The sequence below is a fragment of the Mus caroli genome, unplaced genomic scaffold (genome assembly GCF_978045245.1).
Source record: "Mus caroli unplaced genomic scaffold, Mus_caroli_1 scaffold_11, whole genome shotgun sequence".
NCBI lineage: Eukaryota > Metazoa > Chordata > Mammalia > Rodentia > Muridae > Mus > Mus caroli.
This window is the reverse complement of record NW_028227266.1, coordinates 9,894,069-9,903,782: the sequence shown is the minus strand read 5'-3', so window position 1 is coordinate 9,903,782 and position 9,714 is coordinate 9,894,069. Positions and strand designations below refer to the sequence as shown.

General features: G+C 41.2%; 1 pseudogene; it reads right to left on the bottom strand.

Moving 5' to 3' along the window:
• Positions 1–7,702: 7,702 nt before the first annotated feature.
• LOC110301667 (ras-related protein Rab-1A pseudogene) lies at positions 7,703–8,682 on the bottom strand (annotated as a pseudogene).
• Between the last annotated feature and the right edge of the window lie 1,032 nt (positions 8,683–9,714).

Sequence of the window (9,714 nt, the reverse complement as noted above, 5' to 3'; positions counted from 1 at the left end):
TTATGGTACTTATTAAATTGTTTATCTGATCCTGGTTTAACATTGGTACTGGGTATCTGTCTAGAAAATTGTTCATTTCATCCAGATTTTCCAGTTTTGTTGAGTTTAGGCTTTTGTAGTAGGATCTGATGATTTTTTGGATTTCCTTGGTTTCTGTTGTTATGTCTCCCTTTTCATTTCTGATTTCCTTGATTTGGATACTGACTCTTTGCCCTCTTGTTAGTCTGGCTAAGGGTTTATCTACCTTGTTAATATTCTCAAAGAACCAGGTCCTGGTTTGGTTGATTATTTGTATAGTCTTTTTGTTTCTACTTGGTTGATTTTAGTCCTGAGTTTGATTTTTTTTCCTGCCATCTACTCCTTTTGGGTGAATTTGCTTCTTTTTGTTCTAGAGCTTTCAGATGTGCTATCAAGCTCCTAGTTTATGCTCTCTCCAGTTTCTTATTGGAGGCACCCAGAGCCTTGAGTTTTCCTCTTAGCACTGTTTTCATTGTGCCCCAGAAGTTTGGTATGTGGTGGCTTCATTTTCATTAAATTCTATAAAGTCTTTAATTTCTTTCATTATTTCTTCCTTGACCAAGTTATCATTAAGTAGAGTGTTGTTTAGCTTCATATGTGTGTATATATGTTGGCTTTCTATTGTTTTTGTTATAATTGAACATCAGCCTTAGTCTGTGGTCATTTGATAGGATGCATGGGATTATTTCAATCTTCTTGTATCTGTTAAGGCCTGTTTTGTGACCAATTATATGCTCAATTTTGGAGAAGGTACCATGAGATGCTGAGAAGAAGGTATATTCTTTTGTTTTAGGATAAAATGTTCTATGGATATCTGTTAAATCCATTTGGTTCATAACTTCTCTTAGTTTCACTGTATCTCTGTTTATTTTCTTTTGCCATGTTGTGTCCATTGATGGGAGTGGGGTGTTGATATCTCCAACTATTACTGTGTGAGGTGCAATGTGTGCTTTGAGCTCTAGTAAAGTTTCCTTTATGAATGTGTCTGCCATTGCATTAGGGGCATAGCTGTTCAGAATTGAGAGTTCATCTTAGTAGATTTTTTTCCTTTGATGAGTAGGAACTGTCTTTCCTTATTTATTTTTTTGATAACTTTAGGTTGAAAGTCAATTTTATTCAATATTAGGATGGCTACTCCAGTCTGTTTCTTGGGACCATTTGCTTGGAGAATTGTTTGTCAGCGGTTTACTCTGAGGTAGTGTCTGTCTTTGTCACTGAGTTGGGTTTTCTGTATGTGGCAAAATGCTGGGTCTGTTTACATATCCAGTATGTTAGTCTATGTCTTTTTATTGGGGAATTGAGTCCATTGATATTAAGAGATATTAAGAAAAAATGATTGCTGCTTCCTGTTTTTTGTTGTTGTTATAGTTTAAATTATGTTTATGTGGCTATCATTTTTTTTCATTTGTTAAAATAAGATTATCTTAAAAGATTTTCTTGCTTTTTCTAGGGTTTTGTTTCCCTCTTTGTGTTGGAGGTTTCCATTTATTTTCCTTTGAAGAGCTGGGTTTATGGAGAGGTCTTGTGTAAATTTGTTTTCCTTCCCCCTCCCTGTTCTCACCAACTCACACACTCCTGCTTCCTGGCCCTGGCATTCCCCTATACTGGGACAGAGAGCCTTCATAGGACCAAGGGCCTCTCCTCCCATTGATGTCCAACAAGGCCATTCTCTGCTACATATGCAGGGTCCATCCATGTGTACTCTCTAGTTGGTGGTTTGATCCCAGGGAGTTCTATAGATAATGGTTAGTTCATATTGTTGTTCCTCCTATGGGGCTGCAAACCCCTTCAGCTCCTTGGGTTCTTTCTCTAGCTCCTTCATTGGGGAATCTGTGCTCAGTCCAATGGATGGCTGTGAGCATCCACTTCTGTATTTGTCAGGCACTGGCAGAGCCTCTCAGGAGACAGGTATATCAGGCTCCTGTCAACAAGCACTTGTTGGCATCCACAATAGTGTCTGGGTTTGGTGGTTGTTTATGGGATAGATCCCCAGGTGGGGCAGTCTTCTATGGTCATTTCTTCAGTCTCTGCTTCACACTTAGTCTCTGTAACTCCTTCCATGGGTATTTTGTTTCCCCTTTTGAGAAGTACTGAAGTATTGTTCCCCTGTATTCTTTAAGGGAGCTATTTTCATCCTTCTTAAAGTCCTCTCTCAGCATCATGTGGTGTGTTTTTAAATACAAATCTTGCCTTTCTGGTATGCTGGGTTATCCAGGATTTGCTCTGCTGGGAGAACTGGGTTCTGATGTTGCCAAATGGCCTTGGTTTCTGTTGGCAAGGTTCTTGTGCTTGCCTTTCACCATTTAGTTATCTCTGGTGTTAGTCTTACTCTCTATGGCTGGAGCTTATCTCTTCTGTTGGCCTGTAAGCTTGTGGCAGCACTCTTGGAAGATAAGCATTCTTCTGGAGGGACCTGTGTACAGAGGGTTGTGGAATAACCCCAGCTCCCGGGTGCAGATGGGTACTGGAAGTATCCTGTCCCAACTATTCCACTGTTTCTGTGCCCTGTGTGTTCCTGGCCTGTTCCGCTTTGAACAGTTATTGGAGAGAAAGTGGAGCTCTCATCTCTTAGCCTGGGAGTCAAAGCACTCCTGGGAGACCAGCTCCCTTATTGCAAGACCTGTGTACAGAGTGCTGTGGAACAGCCTTAGCTCTCTGGTGCAGATGGTGACCGGAAGGCTCCCAAAGGTTTCATAATAAATTGTGGCTTTTATTAAAGTCATCTTTGACTGTGTTTTTTTCCTTCTACATCTTAACTTCATAGTGGAAATGATCTCTTGTGATCAGAGCAAGCAGTAAAGGTGAGGGAAAACGTACTTTAGGAAATCTCAAAATTTGTTATATACTTTCACTATAAGAAGTATGTTAAGGAAAAAAAAGGATTCAGGTGAAGACAGGATCCATTCAGAGAATAATTGTCGTATTTCAACATTATATTGGAGTCCAATTAATTTATTTAAAAGCATGCATTTGGTTTCTGTACTTGCCACAAGTTTAGTAGTTTTAAAAGCCCATTTATAAGTGCATAATTCTCTAGCACTGAAGTTCAGCCATGTCATAGTTCTATTCTCTGCTCTAGGTCTCACAGATTGAAATCAGAGTGTTGGCAATTTTGTGGTGCTTTCCTGAGGCTCATGGGAACCCTTACTTCCAAGTGCATTCTGGTTGTTAAAAGAATTCACTTCTACATGGTTGAAAGACTTAGGTCCTCACAGATTTTTTTTTCTTTCAGCTTGGGATGTTGTTGGCTCCTAATTGCAAGGATGTGACTCCTTCTACCCACAAAGTGAACTGCAGGGACTCTTTTCTGAATGAACCCTCTCTACCAGGAGAAAACAAGCATCTACGGGCTGAGTAGCTTATGCCTGGCAAGGATTCTCCTATTGTCTCAATGTCCCCTGGTTTAAGATTAGGTATATACAGTCCCTCACAGCAGCACTATGTTGGTGTTTGACTGAATAACTGTGCAAGGATCTTGGAGCTGTCTCAGAACTCTGCTTCCCACAGCAGTGAAAAGCACCATAACCAAAGTATTTAAACCCACTTAACAATACTCATTCATCCTTTCGTCTCAGCTCCAAACTTTGTCTCTGTAACTCCTTCCATGGGTGTTTTGTTCCCAATTCTAAGAAGGGGCAAATGCAGACACCATCTCACATGCCAGCAAGATTTTGCTGAAAGGACCCTGATATAGCTGTCTGTGAGGCTATGCCTTTGCCTGACAAACACAGAAGTGGATGCTCACAGTCAGCTATTGGATGGAACATAGGGCCCCCAATGGAGGAGCTAGAGAAAGTACCCAAGGAGCTGAAGGGATCTGCAACCCTATAGGTAGAACAACAATATGAACTAACCAGTACCCCCAAAGCTCATGTCTCTAGCTGTGTATGTAGCAGAAGATGGCCTAGTTGGCCATCACTGGGAAGAGAGGCCCCTTCATCTTGCAAACTTTATATGCCCCAGTACAGCGGAATGCCAGGGCCAAGAAGTGGGAGTGGGTGGGTAGGGGAGTGGGGGGGGAGGGTATAGGGGACTTTTGGGATAGCATTTGAAATGTAAATGAAAATACCTAATAATAATATTAAAAAATACTCATTCAAAAAATGAGCTGGACGTTATGACACTATTTTAAGAGGGCATCAGATCTCTCCTATTTGATTTTGATGTTCCTCTGATATCTCAGGCTGTCAAATCTCATCACCAAGTAACAACACCATGTGGCTGTCATGCCAGTTCCTTTTCAAGACATCTATACTGTTGCCCTCACCATAGCAGGACTCTTGCGAATGCCACTGACCTCACACACATCTAGTCTCTGTGAGCTCTTGGCCAGCAGAACACATACTTTGAGTGCTTATGGTGGGAAAGCCCAAGAACTTATGACTGCAACCTATTCATCCATCTAAGATCTGTAAGCACGGAGGGCCTGACCTGTTGATTATTTTTAACAACACATATAGCTTTGGCTCCTTGCAGGGGAGTGCCAGAAATAAGACACCGACTCTGTCAGGCCCTGTCTTTCATTGCCAGGCCTTCATCCTCAAAGGCAGAAAACATAGTTCTAGTAGCCCAGCTGTACTCCAACTCTCTTTACCTTTCCCAAGGTTCAGCTGTAGACACATGCTTCATGTTCAGTCAGCCCCTTAATCTGCTCTTGTCATTCCTAAGTTCAATATACCTTCCATGAAAGAATCACACAGGAATCCTTCCCAAGGTTAAGTGACAGGAGCAGCTTGCCTCGTGGATCCCAGTGTCTCAGAGAATGTTTAGAACACTGTTTCTGTTCATTAAGGATGTGTTAAATCAGGTACCCTAACTGCTGAGGAATGCAGGCAACTGTAAAACTGTTACATTCCTCTTTAGGGATCATCCTAGTGTAGGATCACCCATTGCCCACAGAGTCATTCATTTTAGAGTTGAACTCATTATCTATATTCCATTATGTGTTCTCCCTCACTGGTGAGATGGAAAGTGTTTAGCCTGGCACACCCTGCCTATTTGTCCCAGACTCACCAGTTCTTAAGCCTATAAAGTTGCCTCAATCAGCAAGTCAGATGGAAGTGTGGCTATGCATGAGGATTTGAGTGTCTGAACCACTTCTGTCACTTGGCTCATACTGATGCAGAGCTGGGTCAGTACATGAGTTTCTCTGATTTTCTAAACAGACACAAAATCTAGTCTGTTCTCCTCATCACCAGGACTTCCACTTTGGTCCAAGCCATCAAACTTCTCTTGTGTCATTATAAAGCCTTTGTTACTGTCCTCATTCTGTATAGCAGCTAGCACGATCCTTTAAACACTAGAATCTGATCCTTGTCATCATTCTGCTGTGATTTGTGAAATGAGTTCCCTTTTGATTTATTCCTCATGATGACCCATGAATCTTTCATTATCTCTGCCCTCCAATAATTCTTAGACACATTTGCAGCTTGCTCTGCCCATGAACCACTATGGTCCTTGCTTTTGCTTAAATGTGAGGCTTGTTTTCTTACACATGTCTTTTGTTTGGAATCTTATTCCTCCAGATGTGTATTACATTGTTGTATTTCTGCACAGTTGTTATCTTTTCAAAGAGGCATACAATGAACACCCCACTCACTTCTGAATGCACTTATATTTCCTTAGTTTTTATTTTCCATAGTTCTTATGGTAAGGTCCACACAATACCCAGTTCACTTATTTTTTCATCTATTATATATTTGTTTCCCTTATAAGATACAGAATTACAGGATAATTTGCTGTTTGTTTTTTGATGTATTTGAAGTGCCCTGGACACTTGCTACCTCAAAGAGGGCTGGACAATATCTGTTAAACATCTGAATTCAAGCTGAAATGAGTGTTAAACAAAGGAAGACAAAAGGAAAGGCAAATGTGATGTTAGATTAGTTTAACAGCTGGTGTTCATAAAGCAGAATGTGGAGTTTCAAAGAATGTGAGGATGAATGGAGGAGGCTCAATACTGTAAAATGTGCTCATAGCAAACCAAAGTACCATTAGAACCAGTTGGCTTCCCTTCTGTCTTTACAGGTGTATGTAGATATATAGGCAATAACTGTGTGCTCCCTTAGCACCCGATCATAGCTGATAAGTATTTGACACCCTATCAGCTCTACAATTGTCCTAGATATGGGGCCACAGAGACTGCTCAGTGTTTAAGATAAGAGCACGTGCTGCACAAGCATAAAGCCATTCAGAATCCAGCACTCATGTAAAAAGCCCAGCTCTCAGTTAAGTGAGAGCTCCCATCTCAAAGAAACAGGAAGACTAGGATAGAGCAGAACACTGGAGACCTCTTCTGGTTTCTCTACATACACAAAGATGAGCTAAGTTATGTGCCTACCCAGATACACATATACAACACTCACATATTAAAACCATCTGGCTCTAATGATACCATACTTAAATACATAAGCACATACATAACACAGACTCAGACACACACACACACACACACACACACACACACACACACACACACACACCAAAACAAAAACTTAATAAACCCAAAACAAAACACAAAGCCCAAACAAACTCAGATGTATCTGTGAAGGAAAGAAGAGAGGACTGAGGACTCCTGCCCCATCTTGAGTTTGTGCAGACATGAGTGCGTTCTTACTCTGTCACTCTGTGGTTATGTGGCTTTGGAAGGTTATTTCCACCACAGGCCTCTAATTTCCTCTCATACATAGTGGGCAACATTACTTTCTACAATGATCCTAAATACTAGCCATATTTGGTGACAGTGTTTAACAAGCAGTGGATGTCACTTCTGCCACTGTTTTGAACGTGCATAGAGAATTTGGTCTAGTTTAATCTTGTGTGTATTGTGCTCCTGAATTGTGCTCCATAAAATCCACATGCAATAAATCCCTAAGTTTTACTGTGACTGTGTTTGGGATTGGTGTCCAAAGTGTGCTCTTGTTCAGTCTATGTTAGAACACAACAAGGAGGCAGATGTCCCCAAGACACGAAGAGATTCCTCACCAGCATCTGTGTCATCATGTGCCTTGACCTTGAACTTTTCATCTTCCTTTATCACAATGAACACTTTTTGTTGCTTAAGCCATACAGTTTGGGTAATGCGGGTAACATGGCCTAACTGATTAAGACAATGTTTTATGGTGTCTCACAAAGTGGACACTTAGATAAACCTTCAATTGCAGTCAGTGTCCAAGATCATAGGAAGGCAAGTTCTAAATCCTGGAGGCAGAGCTGTCTTGGGAATTCAGATAAAGGCTCATTTTCTTTTTTTTTTCTTCCAATAAGTACAATATTTATTAAACATATCTTCAGTTTTGTTACATAGTGTGCAACAAATTACAATATTCTGCAGCCACAAATTATATGCAGAGTATGAAGAAACTATTAATCAGATAGTGTAATCTTTCCATTTATAACTCTACCAGGAAGAACTAGCAAATCAGATCTTACATATAACGTCTCACTAAACTTTATGCATGGAAACTGACAGACACTGGTTGTGCTGTGTGATACAAAATGGCTGAACTTCATCTTCAGAAGACTAAACCCAACATCTAAACATGCCAATATAAACATCAAAACAAAATATATTCTAACCAACCACGGGAAACGATCTGGTATCAGGAAAGCAACAAGGATTACACACATTATTTTATAAACCAGCACACAAAGGTTTAAAACAGTTCTGAAAATGAAGTTAGCGGTCTTGAGTCAAGGGAATAAAAAAAAAAGTCAGTATTGACCATTTACAATCTCTGACCTTGTGGAAACGGTAAGAATCTGTTGTAGTGCAGCTACATACAGTACAATTCAGGCAATTTTGTTTTTTCACTTGGGTTCAGATTGCGAATTCATTGCTGTGAGAAAAGGACGGAGGCAGATTTTAGCAGCAGCCTCCACCTGACTGCTTGACTGGAGTGCTCTGGATTTTAACATTGGACTTCTCGGCACCACCAGCTGTTGCTCCAGGACCCATTCGTTTTTTAATCTCAGCTGCCATCGTCATGAAAGACTGTTCTACATTCGTTGCGTTCTTAGCACTGGTTTCCAAAAATGGAATTCCAAGGGAATCTGCAAATTCCTTTGCTGTTGTGTAGTCTACTACTTTCTTTGTGGTCAGGTCACATTTGTTCCCTACCAACAACTTGTTGACATTTTCACTGGCATAGCGATCTATCTCCTGCAGCCACTGTTTAACGTTATTGAAGGACTCCTGATCTGTCACATCATACACAACTATGATGCCATGGGCTCCTCAGTAATAACTGGAAGTGATTGTTCGAAATCTTTCCTGGCCTGCTGTGTCCCATATCTGTAGCTTGATTGTTTTCCCATCTAACTCTATAGTTCGTATCTTGAAATCCACACCAATTGTGCTGATGTAGCTTTCCGTATACGTATCATCTGCAAACCTAAGGAGAAGGCAGGACTTTCCAACCCCAGAATCGCCAATCAGAAGTAACTTGAATAAATAATCATATTCGGGATTCATGCTGGACATGTCACTGCAGCTGCTGCCGCCGCCACCGCCCTTGCTGACGCAGCCGCCGCCCCAACTCTCCGCGCCACAGGGAATGGAAAAGGAGGAATGGGCTAAGCTGTTCCGGTAGAGCAAACGTCGACCCCACTCCGACCCTTAGAACACAATCAGCAGCCGCCGCCACTCAGTGATAGCTTCCACCCAAAATGCAAGGCTCATTTTCAAGATACTTTTTATTAGCATATATTCATTATATACAATAACGGGTCTCATTGTACCATTTTGATGCTATGTATATGGTGAACTTTAATTATGCCTACTGTCCCCCTGTTATACTCCTTATAGTTCCCTGGTCTCCTTCTTCCTAAAACATGTCCCTTTTACTTTTTTGTCTTTTGTTAAAATCTTAATGCCACATAGGACAATCTGGTGGATTAAATATGAAGTAGACTCCACAGGTTTATGTATTTTGTATTTCCAGCTGGAGGGGTTGTTTGGGGAGGTCATGGACCCTGTAGGGGTGGAGACTTGCTAGAGGAAGGGCATCAATTCGAAGTGTTTCGAGCTTTGTAGCTTTGTCACTCTACTTCCTGACTCTCCTTTCACTTTCCTGTCCAGTAGATATGAGCTCAGCAAGTTTCCTGCTCCTGCCACCACATTGTGCCTTCCCTCTGGAAGAACTCTATCCCTCTGGGACCATTAGCTAAACTAATGTTTCTCTCCCATAAGTCATGGTAGTTTTATCACAGCAATAGGAAAGAAACTAGTACAGAGAGGAAACAAGTGATTTAGCTTTCTGAGTCTTGTCTACAAGGTAGTATAGCCAGGCTTTTCAGGAATTTCCATACTATCTTTGGTGGATGGTTGGACACATTTTTATTCCCACTAAGTTTTTAAGTGTGTTTTCTTAGGAAGGGCTGTTTTTCTGGAAGAGATCTAGACTCCTGCTAGGATCTTAGTAGAGGAGCAAGTGGTGGCCTAGTCACACAGCCAATGAGAAGTGAACCAAGTCCCCAGTACTCTGAATCAACGCCAATTCCAGATATTAAGAAAGTCACATATAATTGCCATTCTCCCCTTGAGCCCTTCCTGTTGGGGAAACAGATACACTGGTGCCTGCATAGCAATGGTACCAGAGCCAAACCCCAAGAGGAGCCAGGGAGTGGCAGAACTTCTCTGCATCTTTAGCTATGAAATGCTCATGCTCAGAAAACTGTATCATCTTCAAAAATAAG